Here is a 21,235-nt window from a genome sequence, read left to right as displayed (position 1 = left end):
CATATCAAATGATAGTTAATAACCTTCCTGACCCCTTCTGTGCCTGCAAGAACTATGGCAGGAAGATCTTGGGACCAGAGAAGACGAGGACTGGCAGGAAGCGCTTTCCTCCCCACAGGAAGTGGCCATTACATCACGACTTAGGCTCATCCATCTCAGGGTACTTCATAGGTCCTATTTTTTATGTGGCACTCTAGTAAAAATGGAACAGAAGGAAGAGGCTGGGTTTTGAAGGCTCTGTGGGCAAGATGGTACCTTTTTTCATATATTGTGAGACTGTTCAGCCATTAAACCCTATTGGAGGTCTGTGGTGTCTCAGATGAGGGAGGTGTGTGGTGAGGTGTTTCATCCTGCACCCAAAAGATATCTCATCAAAGTGTGGGAGGCAATAGACTTGAATCGCATGGAGCAGCTGTGGGTCACCTTAGTACTGACAATTGTGAAGTGAAACATTGCCAGGAAATTATGAGCAGAGGAGCCGCCAACGCTAAGGGAATGGGAGCGAGACATGGACTGGTGTATGCTCGCAGAAAATGTTGTCTACGAAAGCCAGGGGTTCCCCCGGAAGTGGGACCCAGTGTGGGGCAAATGCAAAGCACACAGAGGGAGCATATGTGTCTATCCCTCCAGTCGGCCAGGAGGGGTCCACTGGGAAGGGAACACAGTGGAGGAACAGTGCGAAGAATTGTGATGGTGTACAATGCAAACTGTAAAGGTAAATCTTAACCAGACTATTTGTGATACATGAGGTCGTATTTAACTCCTGCTGTATGACTGACTAAGTTCAATAAACAGAGTTAGAAAAAAGGGACATACCTCACACAGTACATTTAACACGAGAAGTAAATGTCAAAAAATATGCTGTGTACTTGGACAACTCAATGGAAATGAACCTCGGAGGCAAGCAACTCACTCTGCAGCATCTTCAGAAATATCTCATACTGTGAATCCTCCTCACTCTCTTTGAGCACCTGCAGCTGCTGACTTATGTAGTGTGTATTCAGCAAAAAAACAAAAATGTTAACCTGTTTCAATAAAGAAAGTGTACTCATCTGACCCCTGTCTCATATATCCTGTTGACTATTTAAGTTTCAACATCATGTTTATAGAAAAGTTTAACCTCCAACCGCCTATTTTTCCAAGTTCCATGGAGTCTTTTTTTGTCTGAGTGCTAAACGTGAGGCTTCTCTGGTTAGTTCTACCATTAATCTACACACATTGTTTTGTTATCAGTCAAATGTGATATTAAAGGCTCCCTGTTGTCTTTTGCTACCATATTGTATTACTGAGGAAACCTTTACTCTAAAGTGTATTCGATATTCCTTTAAATAGGGCTTCAGGTTCATCAAATCCATCTTAAACCTGCTTCTTCTCTTAGCCCCTGCCGCATACTGTTTTACAGTAGGCTGCCTATTTCTGTGACACCTGGAGTAATTTCCCTAGGATTCCTCCCTAATTAACTCTGGGACTGAAATCATTCAGCTTCTATATCCCAAAGCAGAGGACCTCGTTTTTTTAAAAATATTGAGATCCATTTGTACAGCACTCTGTTGTATTTTGGTTTGTGCTGTAGATGATACCAACACACACACACACATGCTGCAAACATATACTGACATGCATGCTTTTTCATTGAGGCAATTTTCATCTTTAACTAATCTGTTATGAAGCCCTCTATGTGCCAATCCGGGGTTCTAATATGGTACAAATATGGTAAGTCTGTAGTCATATGAGAACCATGTATTGACAAAATACACAGTCCCCTCAGATCAATTATATGAGTGTGAGTCTCTCACCAATTGAGACTCAATCACAGTCAGCTGTGGTAAAATGTCTTTCAGCATTGGTCATCAATACCCAGCTTGTATAATGATGTCTGCTTCTGTGCAGCTGGTGTAAGAAGCTAAGAAGCCCTAGGATGGTTGCACATGTCCAAGTGAGCATGCGCTTGTGTACATGTGCAAAATAAGCGAGTGGGGCTACTTTCTCATTCAGCCAGAAGCTTATCACAGACGCAACCTTTAGAATTGTGGCCTGTGCAGGCCTCATAATTTAATTGAGCATTTCAAAATAAATACTCCCATTTCTTTTTGACAATAGTGTACGTCTGTAGTACTTCATTAAAAGTCTAATTTATTTAAACTGTATGTGAAAGCTGCACCAAAATATAACTTCAAATTAGCTGGACATTTAGAAGTGTTAACTGTTTAACATCTCTTTATTAAGGACAACAAAGGACCCAGGTGCAATATAATATTGTATTTGCATTCCTTCATGTACTTTGAGTTTGCCCATATTTCTCTGAGTTAGCTTTTAATTACATTCAGGATGTGGACTCCCTGCTGGGCCAACTTAATTACTCTACAGGCTAGCAAGTAGATTAAAGCCTTTCTCACATGATTGGCCCATCTGGAAAAAAAATAAGAGGAATAGGTTAAGGGTAGAATCTGCATTAGGTTTCTCAGGTAGAAAGCTATTTTATGTTTGGAAAGGTCAAATCTGAACCTTTGGAATCAAAAAATTGCATTTTTAAATGTAAAAAACGAAAAAATTACAATTCATAACATATTACTGAATTGCAATTTGAGTTTGTGATAAAATACTGAATCGGTATTTGTGAGTGGCATGTAAAGGGTGTTCCTTCCAAAAACCTTACGGTGTTTATAAATGTTTTGCCACAGACATCTGGATGCAAATCATTCTTATTTTGCAACCTCCTAAAAGGAGGTTGTAAGTCATTTGCAAACAGGAAGGCCCCTTCCTCTTTGTGTAGGTGGACAAAAACATTTTTCAGGAGCTGGCAGTGCTCCATGGGACCACTATCTGCTCCTAAAAATTGTTAGTAACATTTTGTATTTTCTTCCTTACATGCATCCTGTTTTGCTTTCAGGAATTTGGACTGCATTTAAAAAAAATTGCTTTCTTTAAAAGCAGTCACAGACATAGTTGTCTGCTGATACGAGCAGGCCACTATGTTTATGATTGTAGCCAATCATAGTGATTCGCAATTTGCAACCTACTTCATTAGTATTTATGAGGTTGGTCGAATTGCATCCAACTTCCATTCAGTATTTTGTAAACCAAGCTATTAATACATAGGAGATTTTTTACTCTATTTCCCATGTAACTGTTTCCTTTGATATATGGGTAACCTCTTAAAATATTATTTATTAGTGGCATCTCACGTTTTCGCTAGTGTCAGGCTTCTGCCTCAGACAATGCAGTTACAGGGACAACCAAGTACTAGCAAGGTTAGAACACTGGTGTTGCACTCTAACTGAGACTCTAACTTAAGAGGCCCTCACTGCAAGTGTCAGTATCTCTGGGTGGAAGGGGAGGGGCCCATTGCTGTGGGCCACTTGTAATGAAAGCCTAAGTGTGAATGGATTGGATATATTTTAAGATTCCTTGACTCTGCAGTTAGTTGTGGATGAGCATTGTAAACCTAGTCCAGAGGAGATGGTTTAGCGCAAGTCAAGGTTCAGCTCAACATAGTTATCAAATATAAAACAAAGTTGCAAATGTCCAGGCAGTGTTGAAAGTACTTCGATATTATTTCAAATTTGTCATTAGAGTTAGAATACAAATGGAAATTCAGATAATGAAATGTATAAAAAGTGCAATAATGCAACAAACAATGGTGGCAAAACTAGGGCTCCGAACTAAGTATGTTGTATATGCATCACAGTTCTTAAATTAACTTGTAGATGAAATCACAACACAATAGCAATGCAGTTGCAAGAACTTTGAAATGGCTCAACTATGTTCACAAACATATAGCGATCACAGTGTCTAGTTGATATCCGTAACAGAAGAGTGAAACATGAGTGCAGTCTCCTAGCTAAAACTGAGATACACTGAAACAAAAATATTTTCAAAACTAGTTGTGCAAACAATTCAGGGGGATATTCTCAAGAACGTGTGATAATCATCGCAAAATTAGCTTAACGCAACTTTGCACATTGCAGTCTATCGCGGGAAAATAACACTGTGGTAACGTGGTATTCTCAACCTGGCGGTACCATGCGATAAGCTCACGATAACGCATCAAATGTCTGCGATAAAGTCAATGCTACGCCGCAAAACAAAAATGCAATAAAACTGCGATGAGGCCAATGACAATACAAAAATCAGTGAAAACCAGCGACAGGCCTGCAATTCCCACGCGTCATGCGGGAAAATGCACTATAAAAGCAATGGAAAAAAATGGAGAAAAAAAGAAACTGCATAGCACTATGGATGCACTCGGACCAAGTGCAGAGGCCAACACGAACCCCACAAGCCCCACAGACCCCCAGCAAGGGACTTCGTGGTCGGGGAAGGTCAAGGAGAAGAGGAAGAGGCAGACGGGATGCAGTCCGCAGGAAAATCAGATCAGCATCATGGAGGTGACAGAACACTACCATCCACTGAACGTCAATATGACAAATGTGAATGCAGTGGAGTGTCGAGAAGGTCTATGGAGAAGGATGTGAAAAGCCAAACCAAGCGCAAACCCACTGCCAACAGGAAGGCAGCAACAGTGACTGGAGGTGGGAGTCGTGCGCCACAGGAGGAGCAGGAGCAAATGGAGGCCACAGTCATCAGGGTGGAGACGGCGCAAGGAGTTGGGATCCGGACCCAGCTCGATAGGACCTGACACAACATCAACAGGGTGAGTAACGACCAGGGACTGGGGAGACGGGGGGTGACGGGCACAATGGCACACATGCACAACAACAAGTAGCACACCGCACACCCAAAATGACCCTGGACTATGTCCCTGATCCCTGTGGCACACTGCAGCACACACACATAGCAATCACAGCACATCCCACGACAATGTGGTACAAAGTGTAACACTGACACTGCAAAACAAAGAACACAACTGGGTCCGCCCATGTGCAGAAACAGGCCAATCACATCTAACATAGCAGAAAACTGTAAGATTGAAATGTACGTGTACAATCTCATATCCCTCATGTAGTCCAAATGTCCACTGTCCCGCCTCAAATTTCAGCACCTCCCAAACAGTCACAATGTACATTGTCATACAGTCTGCATGTAAACAAGAACAATGCACCAACATACATGTCAACACAATGTCAACATGCATCTCCCCTTCACATTGCAGAGAGAAAAACAACACCTCCAGCAGGACAGACCAGACAACTCATCAATGATGCTGGAGAGGACCACCACACCTCCGACACCGATACCCTATAACAGCTCATGGATAACTTAGGCAACCCATCCCCAGGAGCAGGGCAGTCAAGCTACATAGAGGAGACCCCAGGACCCTGCACAGACCACACAGCAGGAAGCACCCACCACCACGGCTGGCTCCCAACCCTCTACTGAGGCACACATCGCATTCCAATGCCATGTGTCAGAATTCCAAAAGGAGGCGGCCGAACAGGTGCTGGCAGAGTCAGAGCTCATGAAAGCCGAACTGGACCACATACGTGGGTGTCTATGTCCCATCAAGGACCACCTACACCCCACAAGGAAGACCCACACTGCGACAGAGACACATGCATTTGCACATGTCCTGTAATGAACCATGCCACAGCCCCAGGATTATCATTCACACACCCACGCCGGACCTCCGTACGATGGTCAAGTCCACTTCTCTTACATATTGAGTGGGTGAACACAAAGCTTTGTGTCCAAGGTCTTACCCACTGCCAACAGGGACATGGTTGCATCCACTGTCCACTACACTCCATACACCAGTGGTGTATTTTGACATGGATATGGGTGTGGTCTGCATACTGCAGTCTGGCTATCATAGCCACAAAACACTTGGCATTGTGTACATTCTCATTCATGGGTCACTTGCCTCCTTTTGCACATTCCTGGTTCCCACCTCTTCCCGCATTCTACTTTTGTGTGGCTGATGTGTCATGCCATTGAAGGCTCATGTACATGGCTAGCCCAGGTTGCCACAGTGAGTTGTGCTATCGTGTCTGGTGGGTGGGCATGTTGTTGGGCATGTTGTATGTGAGTTTGTAACATGTGCATTCCCAGTGCTGTGAGTTGCATGGTTGTGAAGTTGAGGTGTGTGGTGTGTTCATTTGGTACTTCCCAACGAGCAGTGCATTTCCATGGGTGCCATCCTGGTAGCGCTGGTTGATGATGGACTGTCGGTAGAAGTGGAATCATGCACACTGCCTGGGTAGTTGGCGACGACGTTGGTGGTGATTCCCCGGTGGTCAACTGTTGCCTGCACATTGATGGAATGCGTGTGCTTTCCGTTGAGGTAATTGTGTGCAGTGTCTACAGGGGGCACAAGTACGAAATGTGTGCTGTCGATCGCCCCCAACACGTGTGTGAATCCAGCTATAGCATATAGTCCTTGCTTGGTCTCCAGCTGCTCTTGCGTATTGTGGGGGGACATATAGGTACTGGGGTACCAGGCTGATGATGGCATCCAGGACAGGTGTGAGGGACTTGGATGGGGCTGGCTGTGAGACTCCTCCGACTCTGGCGGTTGTTGGTTGACATGTCCCAGAGGCCAACAGGTGCAGCACAGCTAGCAGCTTTGTCTGAGGTGGTATGTTGGTTGTCAGCTGTGTTGGTGCCATGGTTGTCCTTTTGAGCCTTTAGTGGGCAATGACGTTGTCTGGTGTTAGGTCTGTGAGGCTGGTGCATTTTCTGAGGCTCCGCTGTCTTTGTCCGTGCTGCCTCTGTGGTGGTCCGGGGAGGGGTTCGGGGGAGCGGTCCTGGGGGTGGTGGAGGTGGGTGTTTTGGGCCTGTTGGGGCTCCAAGCTGCATGATCAGCGGCTCCATGGTATCTGTTGGTCTGGTGTGGCTGTGGTCTGGGCTCCCTTGTCTGGTGCCGGTTGTCGTCTACTTTGCACCAGGTCAGAGCAGGTGTTAATTTCCTGCTGCTAACGCGCCTTATTGCATGTTTTGTGATCTTTTCGCCGATCTGGCTGGTCGTTGAGAATGATGAGAGGTGGTAATGTGGCGGATTTTTTCTCGGGAACGCCTACTCTGCATCTCATTAGCGATAGTTGTCGGGGTCATCTGTGGCGATGTTTTTTGAGGATGCTTTTGCCGGAAATCTGGTGATATAGGCAGTTTGCACCAGCTTGTGAATGGGGCGATAAATTTATCGCGACTTTGACTGCGATAAAGTGCCGATAACTCGGCGATAGGTCCTTGAGAATATGCCTCTAAGGTTTTCACTAGTTGTCTCAAACACCTGATAACAAGCAAAAACACAGCAAACACAACAACAATTGACCGTATAGGAATACAGTACTCAAGCAACCAGCAAAGAAAGGGCTGTGTTTTGGAATCCTAAAGAGGGAGTTACTTGGTCCTTGTGGCCAAGACTCCCTCCAGTGATTTATTGGTTTATGTGCTGAACCACAAAAATTGGGATTCCTTGACCTTGTAGCCTCTACAGGAGCCGGGCCAGCAACCCCTTGCTATTGAGCTAACATTGATGATGAAGAGGGCCAGAACACAGTAAGCCACAGCAAAGGGGGTAAGCCCTGAGGTGCAAATGACTTTTTCTACACAACACAGATGTCACTCGATCCAGCTGCATAACAAACCATCTAGATGCTGCAACACTGCCAAAGCAGCAAGGTCAAATGAAGAACAAAATAATGAAAACTGCTGCAGGGAGAGAGTCTGTTTCATATCTGCAAATTTCAGCTCATGTGCTTTTGCATGAGTAGATTCATTATCTTGGGACAGACCTCTTCTGGTGAGGGCTAGAGAAAGTTTCATGGTGCTATTTTTACATCTCTTGTCTCCTTCAGCTGGCTGTGGCTCATACACTGTCAAGGTCAGCAGCAGGAAGGCTAGCTAAGCATCAGCAGTACCTTCAGATTTGTTGCCAGTAGTTAAGAGGAACCCTTAGCTTCCTGCTTCTAAAAGCACCGAAAGCAGCGGAGTTTACATCCACCCTTAACAAGACAGGGAGAAGCTCTATCTTTTATATACGTGGTGAGGTTGTAGGCCCATGCTGCACCACCTAAGAGTCTGAGCACATTTTCCAGCCAATCAAGTTGGTCAGTCTTTCCCTCCTCAGCGAGGTTTCTGGAAAGACCCTTTCCTAAAACACATTACAGTGTCAAGTGGCTATATGCAGCTCGTCAGGTAGTCTTTTCAGTAACTTGGTCTGGCAGGAAACCTAGCTGGTTTCCTCCAAACAGACATGGAAAGAAAGATCAGGTTGGGAAGAAGAGGTGAGTGATGGAGTCACCCTTGTTCTCCTCTGTTTAAAACATCCATCTTCTAGCGTACTTCAATGTTGTTACAAACAAATTCATGTTTGTAAAGAGTGGAGTATAACTCTAATGATAGATGAACTGCTGATTTTCTTGTAGCATTTACTGTATCTACACACTCCAAAAATGTGCACCTATATTGCAATGGTTTTCCATATTAAATTCTCGAACCTCAAATACACAAACACACTTATAAACTCAAAGGGCCCCCATCAGCTCCAAGCCTCTGGACATAATGTATACAGCAGACACATTCCACGAGTTGAGGGCTACTGCCTTGTAGCTGCATGCTGGTGAGACTAGTCTGGAGACTAAGGGAGGGTCTCCCCATTCCAAGACACAACAAAGTCATGACCATGAAAAACATTAAATTGGGGTTTGAGCAGTTCCTTCTGGCCAGGGTCTCATTAACTATTGCGAAACACCAAAAATAACTTATAGGGGAAATGGTGGGCATCCCATGGGAACACTTGCTGATATTAAATAGGACTAATGTCCAGCAGAACATTCTTATACGCTGCTGCAAAAGCAATCAATAGTTTCTATTTCATGGAGCTTTACATTTATTATAATCTTGATTTCAGATCACACATAATCCTGCTATTTTAGAATTAGCAAATTTAGCTCCAATCATAAAAAAAGATGCAATTTTTTACAGTCCTTGGGTCATTTGTAAGCTTTTGTGTTTGCTTTACAGTCAATACTGATACACTTTGTACATGGTTAGATAATTATATGAAGACATTATAATCGCCAGAATGACATTTTACAGTGTAACTTTCTATTGTCATAAATACGCTGGAAGGGAGGCAGATAAAGGAAAAATTACAAGACACATAAAAGCTAAATCACCTGTTTCTATAAAAGGTAGTGCAATTGAATGAGAAGACAAAGTACAATAAATTATAGATGACCTGTGCATGGCGAAGGAAAAAAAAGAAGTTAGCAACACATATGTTCCGCTTAATGCTTGTTTTTCCTTTTCAGGCATAATATATTTATCGCAATAAACATTTTTTTATCTATTTTACTTCAGTAAATTAAATCAGCAGTTCTGCATTAAAAAATTGAAGATATTCTCTTCTGGCAATTTGAACTGAAAATACAAACATAGGGGCATATTATCAAGCACGGCGTTGAAATTATTAAAGCAGCGATAATGGGCTTCATAATATGCCCTGGAGAATTCCAATAGAAGCCCATGGGCTTCTATGGGAATATTTTAACGCCGTTTCTTGATAATATGCCCCCTTGTTTTTAGTGGATTTGTTAGAGGAGATAGCACTGACTTAGAAACAAGAGACTGTTTTAGCCGTCACAATATTACAAGGAAACATAAATGAAATATTTTGACTGATGCTCAATCTGAAAATAAATGCTGTGTCTTTCTTCCTGCAACAGCTTTTCTTAAAATTGTGAAATGCATTTCTCGGAACAGTGATCAGGCCATGCAGTGAATCGAGGAGGCAATCTCCTCATTCTGTAGGGAAAGGGGAGGGGGCCCCGGTAGTGCATTTTTCTTTTCAAATTAATCAATACAGATGCAGGTGATGATGTTGGAGTTCTGAATCTATATGGTCCTCCGTGGTACTTTTTATTCTCTGAGTACCTTTGAGTTTACTGCTGGTTCAGCTACATCAGGTAGGTCAATGCTGCCGATATTCATGGAGGGAAAGATCCCAGTAAATACCCAGATATGTAGATTTTGGTGGGATAAGCATGTTTTTACGGGCGAAAAATAGCAATGAGTCTGTATTCAACACGCACAATAAATTCTGAATCAGTTTAGCTGGATTTTATTGTGTGTAATAAATATCTCACCAATTAGCATCTCACTCATAATGAGGGTCCAAATATATTATTTTCCATTTTGCCATTTCCTTTTGTGAAAGATTTGAAAATAAAGTAAAACATATTTTTTACATTTATTCCTGTGATATCACCAATTGAAAATGGATTTAATAAAAGTGCAATACATCAAATATACCGAATGCTTAAAACGCAAAATTGATACAAATGTAAACATAGGTATGGCTAGAAGATACCTTTTCTGCTAAATTCCATAACACCAAGCATTGATGCAGAGTACAGAAACACACACAATTGAAATAATGTAGTCCCCGCCTTGTAAAATGCTAGTCATCTAAAACTAATCGTGTTTGCACATGACAAACATTTTTCACAGGTCATAGCACTGAGTATTATTGTACCCATAAACATAGATAAAATTCAGTGATACAAATGTAAACATAGAAATGGTCAAACATACGTCTGCTGCTTCTGCTAGATTTCAGAAAGTAAAAACATTCCTATGCATTGCAATAAGGGTACATATGAAAACGCTATAGTCTCTGCTTTCTAAATTTATTGGGGCAGATTTACAAGCCCCTTGCGCCACTTTTGCGTCATTTTTAACATGGGAAAAGTGACGTAAGGGTGGAGCAAGGGGCTTGTAAATAAGCCCCATATTTGTAATTGTACATTCTCAACAGTGTTAAAAGAACTAAACAGTCAATACGCATGCAGCCATGCTAACAGATAAAGCTCAGGGTTTGCTAAACAATATTCAGATGAACACAGTTGAAAGATGTAACTGGCCTTATGTGTGATCCCTTTTTCTTTGTTTTCTCTTTCGGGGCTATAATAACAGTTGGGATGTTGAGGGGTAAGCTGTGCTGGATGGGGAGGGGAGGATCCTTCGACAGAAGAGACTAAAGCCCTAGTCCAGGGCACCCATCAAGTGGGGGGTCACGTGGTGAGAAATGATTGGACAGGTGCATCTCTTCGAGGGGCACGGGTGACAGTGGGATGCTACCGAGGAGATGGGTGTTTTAGAGTTTAAGGGGTGAGATGATTAGTAAAATGGTGATACCATAGAGTTGACGTGCTGCTCTCTTTATATGAAAGTGCAATGTGAATTGTCTGTGTGGTTATAAAAAGCTGCACTTTCTATGAAGTATGTTGGGGTCAATTAAGGTTATTTCTCATAATATACATGATTTAGCTGATAGAAGCATACAGTTTGACCTCAGTATTGTTTTGTGCGAAGAGAACATTTGAAGTCGAATAATCTTAGATGAATTGTTGATCCTTTATTCTCTCACACAACTTTCCCATCAGCCAGGGATGCATGCTGGGGATTCGCTATATTTTTCCTAAAAATGTTGAATTTGGAAATTATGAGTGTTAAAAAGGGATAATCTTGGGAGATGGCTGCAGGTGACAGCTTCCGTGGAGTCGCAGATTTTCAACTTCATAAATTACTGTGGTCCGATACAGGATGAGACTTCATCTTTACAATAGATTTTTACCTTATTGGTGGGAGCTAATGGCTCGATTGTCAGGTGAGGTGATTTTAATCTTCAGAATCCTGTTTTGGATGCATCTCAGAAAGATAAAAGACAATTAAACTCAAATCAGTGGCATTGATTGAGAGGCTCAAGCCAGATTATGGCCTGTTAGATCCTTGGTGTGTTGAGAACCTCATAAACAGACAGTTTGCTTGTATTTTGTTTTTTAAATCTTCATCAAGGATTGATTTATTTTTAATTTCTTTGTCCTTAGTGAGAATAGATATGGCAATCTGTGGTAAAGGGTTCTCACACCATTCATGATTACCTTCTGGTGCAGGGTCAACTTGGCTAGTTGTAGAATCAAAAGAAGGAACCTTGATAGGTCTCTTTTATCTGATAAGGAATGGAAAAATGAAACTCATTGAGGGTTTTGTTTTAGGTTTAACACTAACTCTGCCACCCTTGTAACCCTTTTGGACGCCTTTAAGACTTACTTTAGGGGCCATACTCTTGTTTTTATGGAAAGGAAACCTAAATCTCATACTCAAACTATCAAGAGATTACAAGAAAACGTGGATGGGAAATACATCTACGTTTACAGTCCCAGTCTATTTTCTTTGTAAGGTATTAATTCAAGTCTGCAAAGAGCTTTATGATTTCCATTTAAACAAAGAATTTGTAAATTAAAGTACTGCCTTCCAGAAAGTTTACTAAGTAAGCAAACATGTGGGTCGAGTCTTAGTGTGATCCTCAAAAGTGAGAGCAAATGCAAATATAATATTAGAGGCAATCGATCCTCCTACAAATACCACCACATCCAGTAGTGATGCTTTTCAAAAGATTTATTTTTTTAATTATTGTGCACATTATTAGGCCCCAGATAAGGTTTCGGAAAGATGACTTGTTTAAATTCTTTGTTGCATTGTCTTTCCCTAATGTATCTGGTCAACAGCAGGAGAATTTGGTAAAACCGATCTCTTTGGCAGAATTTCAGGAGGCCTTAGCTTCTATGGCAAATGCCATGGCAACACGGCATGATGCTATCATGACGGAGGTCTGTAAGGAGTTTGCTCTACTAGTGCAAGATTTTAGTATCAAGATTATTAGTGAAATAATTTGTTGTGCAGCGATTCCAGCTTCTTTTACCAAATCCATTGCACTAAGTACTCTCGTTCATGAGAATTTTAACTAATTGTGTTGCTGCAGTGACCCAGAATCTGATTCATAGAGACCAAAAAGATTTCCTTTCACAGCGATCAATGGCAATTAACCCAATGTTTTTGATCCAGGTAATTGATTATTTTTCAGTGAATAAGCGGCCACCATAATTGCTGATGCGGAGAAAGTATTTGACCCAGATAAGTGGACAGCGCCAGAGTCTAGGTAGGTTTGATTTTCCTGAATAATTTACGACCATTTTAAGGAACATATTCTGAGGCAATTGCTAAAAACATAATTGATTCCTTCAATGCAAGGCAAATTACTGTTTAACAGGGAACTCGCCAAGGGTGAGAGCTCTCACTGCTATTATTTTCTTTTTTCCATTGAGCCTCTGGCCTTTCTTTTGCGAAATAATTGCTCAATTACATCTTCTGTTTTTGGCAAATCAAAGCAGCTTGTATCATTTTATATCTGGAAGCACCTCAATCTAATATCCAAAGAGCCCTTAATAAATTTAATATGTTTACATTAATTGGGGGGCTAAAAGATGAGCCATAATAAAGTTGAGATACTTTTATTTATTGCCACATGGAAGGATCTCCATACTTTAAATAAGGAAGAGTTCTCTACAGCCCATCCTGTTAGATATTTAGCTATGTAGGTAACTTCCAACATCTTAGGGCCTATTACGATCTCGCTAGGAAGGCCTCCAGATGGGTTCCGGAACGTGCAAATCCGATTTGGAGCCACTGTTTTGGACTGAGTTGTCCCCCATTTTGAAAGACCAAGTACGACGTGAAGAACTCGTCCGCGTCGACCGAATCATTTCTGAACCAGATCCTGTCCATCTGACTCGTTCGGAGTTGAAGCATGCCACGCAACGAAGCTGGATTCCAAACGAGCGAGTACGATGCATGATTCGGACAGCTGTATCGACTTGGTGTCAGCGAGACAAAATGGCTATCTGAATCAGACTTCGGGGGCCGTAGCAGGCCCCCCTTCACCTAGATCCCTCAGAATCAGTCGCCAGAGGGTGCGCGTGGATCCCCCCGATCAGAGCATGCACAGTGTGGCAGGCAACATGGGGTGCCTGACACAGGGTGTAAGCTTTTCACCAAACACCCCTTTTTTGCTATGGGAGCCAGTGTACGCGTTGACAGGCTCCCATAGAGTTCAATGGGAGTCAAAGCGAACCGAGTCCATCAGCATACGGCTGCATCATACTCGTTCTTTGGACTCGCACAGCGCAATTGGCTTGGAAAGCCCACCAGATCAGAGTCGTACGGAGGGTTTTCCTAGCGAAATCGTAATCGGCCCTTAAAGTTTTATAAGCTAAATAATTGGGCAAACAAAATCTTAAAATATTTGCATTTTACCCTTACTGATTATAGGCTGGGTTGCATAATTAAAATATTGATCCAAACTCAAATTTAATTTCTGTTAGCCAATGTTTTGATAAAGATAAATAAGAGCATTTCAATGAGATTGATATTTAATTAGGAAGTTTTTATGGAAGTGCTCCAGCGTGAAAGGGCAAATTTACATATCCTCCCTGCGTCACAGACCCGTCGTCACACTAATTCATTCACACACACATCCATTGGTGGGACCATAACACCAACATTCATACTTCTCACTCCGAGTCTGCGCACAGGAGGAAAGAAGCTCTGGACATGTGGGGGTACCTTATTACCTATAGGAAAAATTATGTACATTAAATACATTATGTACACCTGCATCTGTAGGATCCTAGCTCTAACATCAAGGCACTCCACCACTTGGTCGATGTGATGAGTACAGGCCCCAGCTAGGCCCGCAGAATACAAGGGTTCGCTCTTCTGTAACAAAAGCTAGAAGGAAGTTGGCACGGAAACTGCAAATACAAAGACAGAGTTTATTAACCCTTAAGGGTGGTCCTACAACCTACACAACACTCTTCAGTATTGCATAGAGTAGCACAAAGAACTTGCGTACATGGTCCCCTTTTATACACAACAGAGGGGCTCATAAGTGGGTGGATGCAACATAGAGCAAAATTCATTACCATTTATGGACATTTTCGATACAGGATCAATATGTGGGCGGAGTTAACAGTTTCCTGAGCCCGCGAAAACATGGTCAAACAAGGACTAACTGATAACAGATGTGGTCAAGTCTGGGCATTCGCCAGACGGACAAAGGAGCTATTTATAGACTGTTACTGGGCAGATTACAAGAGCAACTAGCGAAAAGGTAGGACTCTTCTCGTGCAAAGCACGTGGAGACATGACAATACAAAATGGAGTCCGGACATTAGTCAACATAAGACAAGAAACATGTTTTAACAAGAGAGAATTCATGTCTTTAGTGAATGCTTAATCATATCGCTGTTTTAGTTTTCAACAGATGGACCAATTAGTTGGACTGGTTGATGGTGATTTAGAACCAGCTAAAACACACGGAAAGCCTCAGAACCTTTTATTCAATACCTTTCAAAGAGTCACAAACTCAATTCTCAGTTAATAAATGTTCAGTGTATCTAACTAAATTCACCTTCATTAGCATAATCAGCATTTAATCAAACTCAAGATTTTTTTCAATGCACATATAGCACAAATTAGCATGACATTATATTTACCTAATTTCAGATACTGATGATCATTTCCCCGAAACCTGTCACCCCTGCATCAATCAAATCCTTCCTGATGTACTCGTCCCATCAGATACAGACTAAGACCCAAATTAGCCAGGGAAAAGTTCCTTCTCTGTCCACACGACACAGTCCCAAAGGTATCCAAAGGACCAGATAATCGTGCAAGCAGATCGATCAACGGAGATTCGATCACACTTATGGAATGCGTTAGCTTAGCCCTCTTCTACTAACCCCCTTTTACAATCAATTTTAGGGTAACATGCAACATTTGCGGAATTTGGAATGTCTCTGATTGGCTGAACTACTAAAATTTGCAATATGGGACGTGGTTCTTAGAGTTCCTTGGTTCTCATGGACCCGAAGATGTAATTCTGTGGTTTGAACAGTTCTCATACGAAAGGGTCCGAAGTATTAATATTCACGCCTCTAAGGACAGGTTGCCATTGTCTTTTCTGTCATGCACACTAGTTGAATTTTGGCAGTCCTCCATGTTCCTATCCTTGACGAGGAACACTGTGCCCTGGTCGGAGGACGCCTGGAGATCTTCAGAGCCATCCGAGTCTGCACAGTAGATGTCGCGCTCACAGGACGGTGGCCACTTCCGAACTCCATTTTGAATATCATGGCCTAGTAGGCCCGAATGCCAACTAAAGCAAAACAAACATAAAAAGTAATTTATATATGGAAATGAAGATTCTAATGTTTAAACCCACACTAATCCCATTATATATTCGTATTTTCATAGCTTATAGTAACGTGTAAAGCAATAATACTCACCATTCCGCCATACCTGGAACGTAAATCATTACAAAAGCAACATAAATCATGCAATTTTCTATATCAACGGAATCTACCGTTAATATGCGTACCACAGTTATTAATTAGGGTTATTTGCCATGCAATTTGCATTTAGTCCCACGTGTAATTTGTGTTTATTAAGGTGCAGGGTTGATTAATGTTAACACTCAAAACAGTTAATACAGGTAAATATTTAGAAGAGTTCCGTAATTAGTATTTTATCATGCAAAATAGAGAAGGTATACAACATGTTGTTTTACCTGCTCCACCAGAAGCATCAGCATTCACTTATTCAGGCTTTGTGAAAGACAGGGATTAAACACATAAGCGGATTTTAGTGTCAACAACACTTGGAAGACCTTGGATCAGGTAGCTATACAAGGGAATGAGAACAGGTTTTTCTTGTGGCTTAGCTATGTCAAGTTTCAGGATTTTTTGAGGGACTAAGCCCCTAACATAGGGAATTTTATTCTCTAATAGTTTGAAATTCTTTTTTTTTTTTCTTCAAATAATTGTATTGAGCATTTTCGAAACAAGGGAACAGGGGAGGAAACAATACAATACAGAATTTGCATAATAAAAAATCAGAGGACTGGTATACAAGAGCCTGTTTGGTAGACTGGTGCAGAGCATAATAATAATATTTTCAAACCAATGAGGGTATGTCAAATAAAGACAGTATAACATACACGCCTATATACATTTACAGATAATAATATAATGACATAATAAAGTGAAGTAAAATAAGTACCAGTTGGTAGTTAAATGATATGAGATAAATAGAGAAGTACAGCTCATTTAGTATTCAAGGTATCATGGTACCGTGTGAGTGGCTGTATTGGAGAGTATGTGTCTGTCTGAAGGTTTTAGTAAGCAGATACGTGAGTACTTGTATGGATGTCTGAATGGGTATGTAAGTGGTAGTGTGGGTGTGGGAGTGAGTATGTGATTGGTTTAATGGGTGAGATAGTGGATGTGTTGAGATGCTGTATTTGTGAGTGAGTGGGTGTGTGAGAGACTGTATAGGTGAATAAGTGGTTATAATGCAGCTGTAAGGGTGAGTGTGTGGCTGTGTGAGTTGCTGTATGGGTGGCTGACTAATTGTTTGAGTAGCTATATGGGTGAGTGAGTGGTTGTTTGAGTGGCTGTATGAGTGAGTGGGTGTGTGAATGCCTCAATGGGTGGATAAATCGGTGTGTATTGACTGAATGGGTGAATACATGGATGTACGAGTACTTGTATGGGTCTATGAATGGGTGTGTGACCTGTTATGTGGATGTCAGAGTGGGCATACGAGAGGTTGTATAGGGGTGTGAGTTGGTGTGTGAGTGGTTCTGTAGATGTCATCAGAGATGTCATTTGATATGTCATCAATGATGTCATCAGTAATGTCACAGACCATGTCTTGAGTGATGTAATATGTGAGGCCAAAAGCAGTACATTGCAGGGGCTGAAGTTATAGTTAGCTCAGGAAACTATAACTGTTGAATTTCTATGGTTTAGTATGTGTGAAATCTTAGACTAACTATAATGCCACTATGTCCTTTGGATTTTTAAGTGAATTTCTAAGTTTTTTTAAATTCTATTTCCTAACTATAATGTCACTGTAACCTTTGGTTTTGTTAAGTGAATTTCTATGGGTTTTTTTACCTGGTAATCGCACTTGCAGAGTAGTAGAGAAAGGGGGTAGGGCCTCCGGCAAGCTTTCAGCAATCCAGCTGTGTGGGACATACTGGAGGTAACAATAGGGGTTCTTGGCCCCCAAGGACCCTCAGCATCCAAGATGAGTTTATCACCCAACTTGTACTATGCCAGGAGTTGCATTTGCAGAGTGGTGAAGAAAGGGGGTGGATACCCCAACCTGGTCTCAGCAATCCCACTGTGTTTAACTTGCAGGAGGTAACAGGAGGGGTTATTGGCCCCCAAGGACCCTTAGCATCCAACGTGACTTCATCTCCCAACCAGTATTGCTCCAGGAGGCATGATTGCAGAGTTGTGGAGAAAAGAGGTGGGGCTTCTGACTTGCTCTCAGCAATCCCATTGCATGGGGCGTGCTGGACGTAACAGGAGGACTTCTTAGCCCCCAAGGACCCTCAGCATCCAATGGGACTTCATTCCCCAACCATTGGTGCACCAGGAGGCAAGTTTGCAGAGTGATGGACAAAGGGTACGTGGCCTCCAACCACCTCTCAACAATCCCACTGTGTGGGACTACTGGAGGTAACAGGAGGGGCTCCTGGCTCCCAAGGATCCTCAGCATCCAAGGGGACTTCCTCCCCGGGCAGATTTCGGCCCCGGGGACCCCATCTCCCAGGACCAGGCCTTTCTACACTGCACTTGACTCTACAGTTATAGTTAGCTTTGGCACCATTTGATGAATTTTTACAAACCTCTACCAAAAAAGTGTTTTATTTTCCTGTTTCCATAGGGATTTTGGGTTGTAGAGTACTACAGCCCAAATGGCTGAATGGATTTACACCATATTTGACAAAAACCTAAGGAGGGCAGGGTGGCTCCTATCAACCCGTGGCACCTCCGAGACCCTGCTGTGCGCAGGGCCCTAGTGGAGACCATGGATAACTATTTCCAAGAGAACGATTGTCCCCCAGTGCCGAGGCCCAAAATGCCATTGTCACTGGTCAGGGTGTAGTTGTCACATAGAACAATTATACATATAAATCTATTACTTTAGACCTGCACCATCTACAGACTCTATTCAAAGACTTATTTTTATAATATTATTTTTTTAATCCAATGTTATGGTACAGTCAGATTTTTATAAAATATAACAGAAATTTAACTTTTAGAAAGTTACGATTACCCTACCTAAAGCTAGAGGCTAACATGCATTATCTCTCTGGCAACCTCTCAGCCTGTTCATGGCCTGATTTAGGAGTGAAAAAGGTGTGAAAACTGCTCCCAGAGCAAAAACACCAGCCAGCATGAGGAGAAGTGTTGTTTGTTCCCTGATAGGGAGACATGTGGGGAGTACTCAAGGACTTCCTTCAAAAGGGCTGCCTCAGTCACAAGCAAATGTCGTGACACCTGTAAAGTCCAGACTGTAGACTTAGGAAAGGTGAGTCCGAACATACACTAGAAAGGACCACAGTAACTTTTACGAAAAGGGTATCGAGTGGCATAGGTTAAGCACACAGTTAGATATACCGAGCCGATGTTTTTAATCCACAAGCTCGTGTGATTTATTTCACTATTATTCTCATATTTTGAAAAGCAATAAGTACATTAACATCATGTCATCATAAGGAACACAATTTCAACAATTTGACATCACATACAAAAGATTGTGTGACAATACATGAGAGACATTCAAAAATTAATAAAGTGATCAAACATGAATCACCAGTCCTATATTGAAAAATAGTCACACTGGGGCAGAGGTCATCTTAAATTAACAGACATCAGCAATCTACAATCTCCTGCCTGTGTGTGCAGCCCCGGGACTTAAAAATCTGAGTGTTCACACTAGGAGAGTTATTATTTTTTAACTTTTCTCCTTCGGCACTCGTGGAAGTATCATGTCCCAGATGCTGGGTCAACACGTTTCCAACCCCTTATTCCTTATGGGGTTTTCATCAGGACCTGGACTTGGTGGTTTCTATTTACAAAGGGGTCAACAAATAGGGGAGGTGTAGGTTACTAGTACCTATATGACACTATAATATGTCCACTGTAGCACCTTACAGTAATAATTAATGTACCTTGTGTGGGATCTGCTCTTCCCAAGTTTCTTTGATGGGAGGTGAGGGGCCAAATGGTCACCTGTCGGGATGAGAATTGTAAGGGAAAGTTTGCATATTTTTCTAGTATGGCAGTTAAAAAAACTGTAAAGTCCAAGCAGTTTGTTATCCCAGTCAGGCATGTACTAAACCAATGGAGGGAATCTGCCCTAGATTTGGTGTGAAGTGATCAAGAGGGAGCATACTACTTGTTACAGTGGCCACATCGCTGGGTTGATACACAGGTTCTACATAAGGGGAAAAGGGTTTCCCCATCTAGAATTTGAGAGTGAGGTTGCAAGTTTGGCACTAAATGTCTGCAGGAAGTGCAATCCTGTGAGAGCGAAATATGAATCGAGAAGTGTATTCCCTACACCACCTAAATAAAGAAGAACAATATTCTTCATGAATTAGGTTCCTCTGTGTGCTGACACTTGTGCCTGGTCCCTCCTCTGATCACTATGGCATGTGTGCTCATATTGTCCTAATGTATACAAAACAAAATGGAAATATGGGTGTTCTGATAAATGGTATAATTATAACCATCTACCACCCCCCATAGTTGCTTTTAAATGACTTCCCTCTTTCCCTCTGTTGTGATATTGATTTTGTGGTAAGGAACGTCTGCAAGTGGTGAACTATAAAGACAGCAACACAGAAGCAAAATCCTCGCTAGATGATGTCAAATGAAAATACAAAGACTTATGTACTTCCCTTGCAGACCCTCTATTACCTAAAACTAGGGGCGGAAAAAACTTGTGGAGTTTCACTCCGCAGAGTTCCATAAAAACTCTGCAAGATTCCGTGGAGTTCCACAAGTGGGTGGAATAGGCACATTGTGTTGATTTTTAGCGGCAGGAGCATGCTCTGCACTTAACATTGGCGAGCTGCATGTGAAAAAAGCTTTCAGCAGAACTCTGTGCTACAAGCGTAAACCAGAGTGGGAAAAACTTTGTGAACTCTGCAGGCCGAGCGCAATTTATTGCCCGCCCTTAGCCATATTGGGAGGACCAATACCATGCTGTTGTATCCAGGGAATAAATACGTCATTCCCTCAAGAACTTCCAGATAAAAACCAAGGTCCGGGTTCACAAAGGTAAACTTCATGTTTGTGTAAGTTTACGCTTTTTTATTATTCACAAAACTGCATTACATGATACATAAAAACAACTAATCTTAGCCTTTTTTCAATGTATTATAATGTTTTATTTCTGCATTGATGTTCAATATTCCAATCATATAAACTCATTAAATGATAGATAAAGCAATAGTATATTCCAATAAATATATAACACCAGGGATCCATTTTTTCACAATGAAAGTGCTGAATGTAATGTAGATCCTAATTTCAGTATAGAATCTTTAAATATAATTTCAAAAGCGATC

Source organism: Triturus cristatus, chromosome 10, assembly GCF_964204655.1.
Source record: "Triturus cristatus chromosome 10, aTriCri1.1, whole genome shotgun sequence".
Lineage (NCBI taxonomy): Eukaryota > Metazoa > Chordata > Amphibia > Caudata > Salamandridae > Triturus > Triturus cristatus.
Note: the sequence above shows the minus strand (reverse complement) of the source record.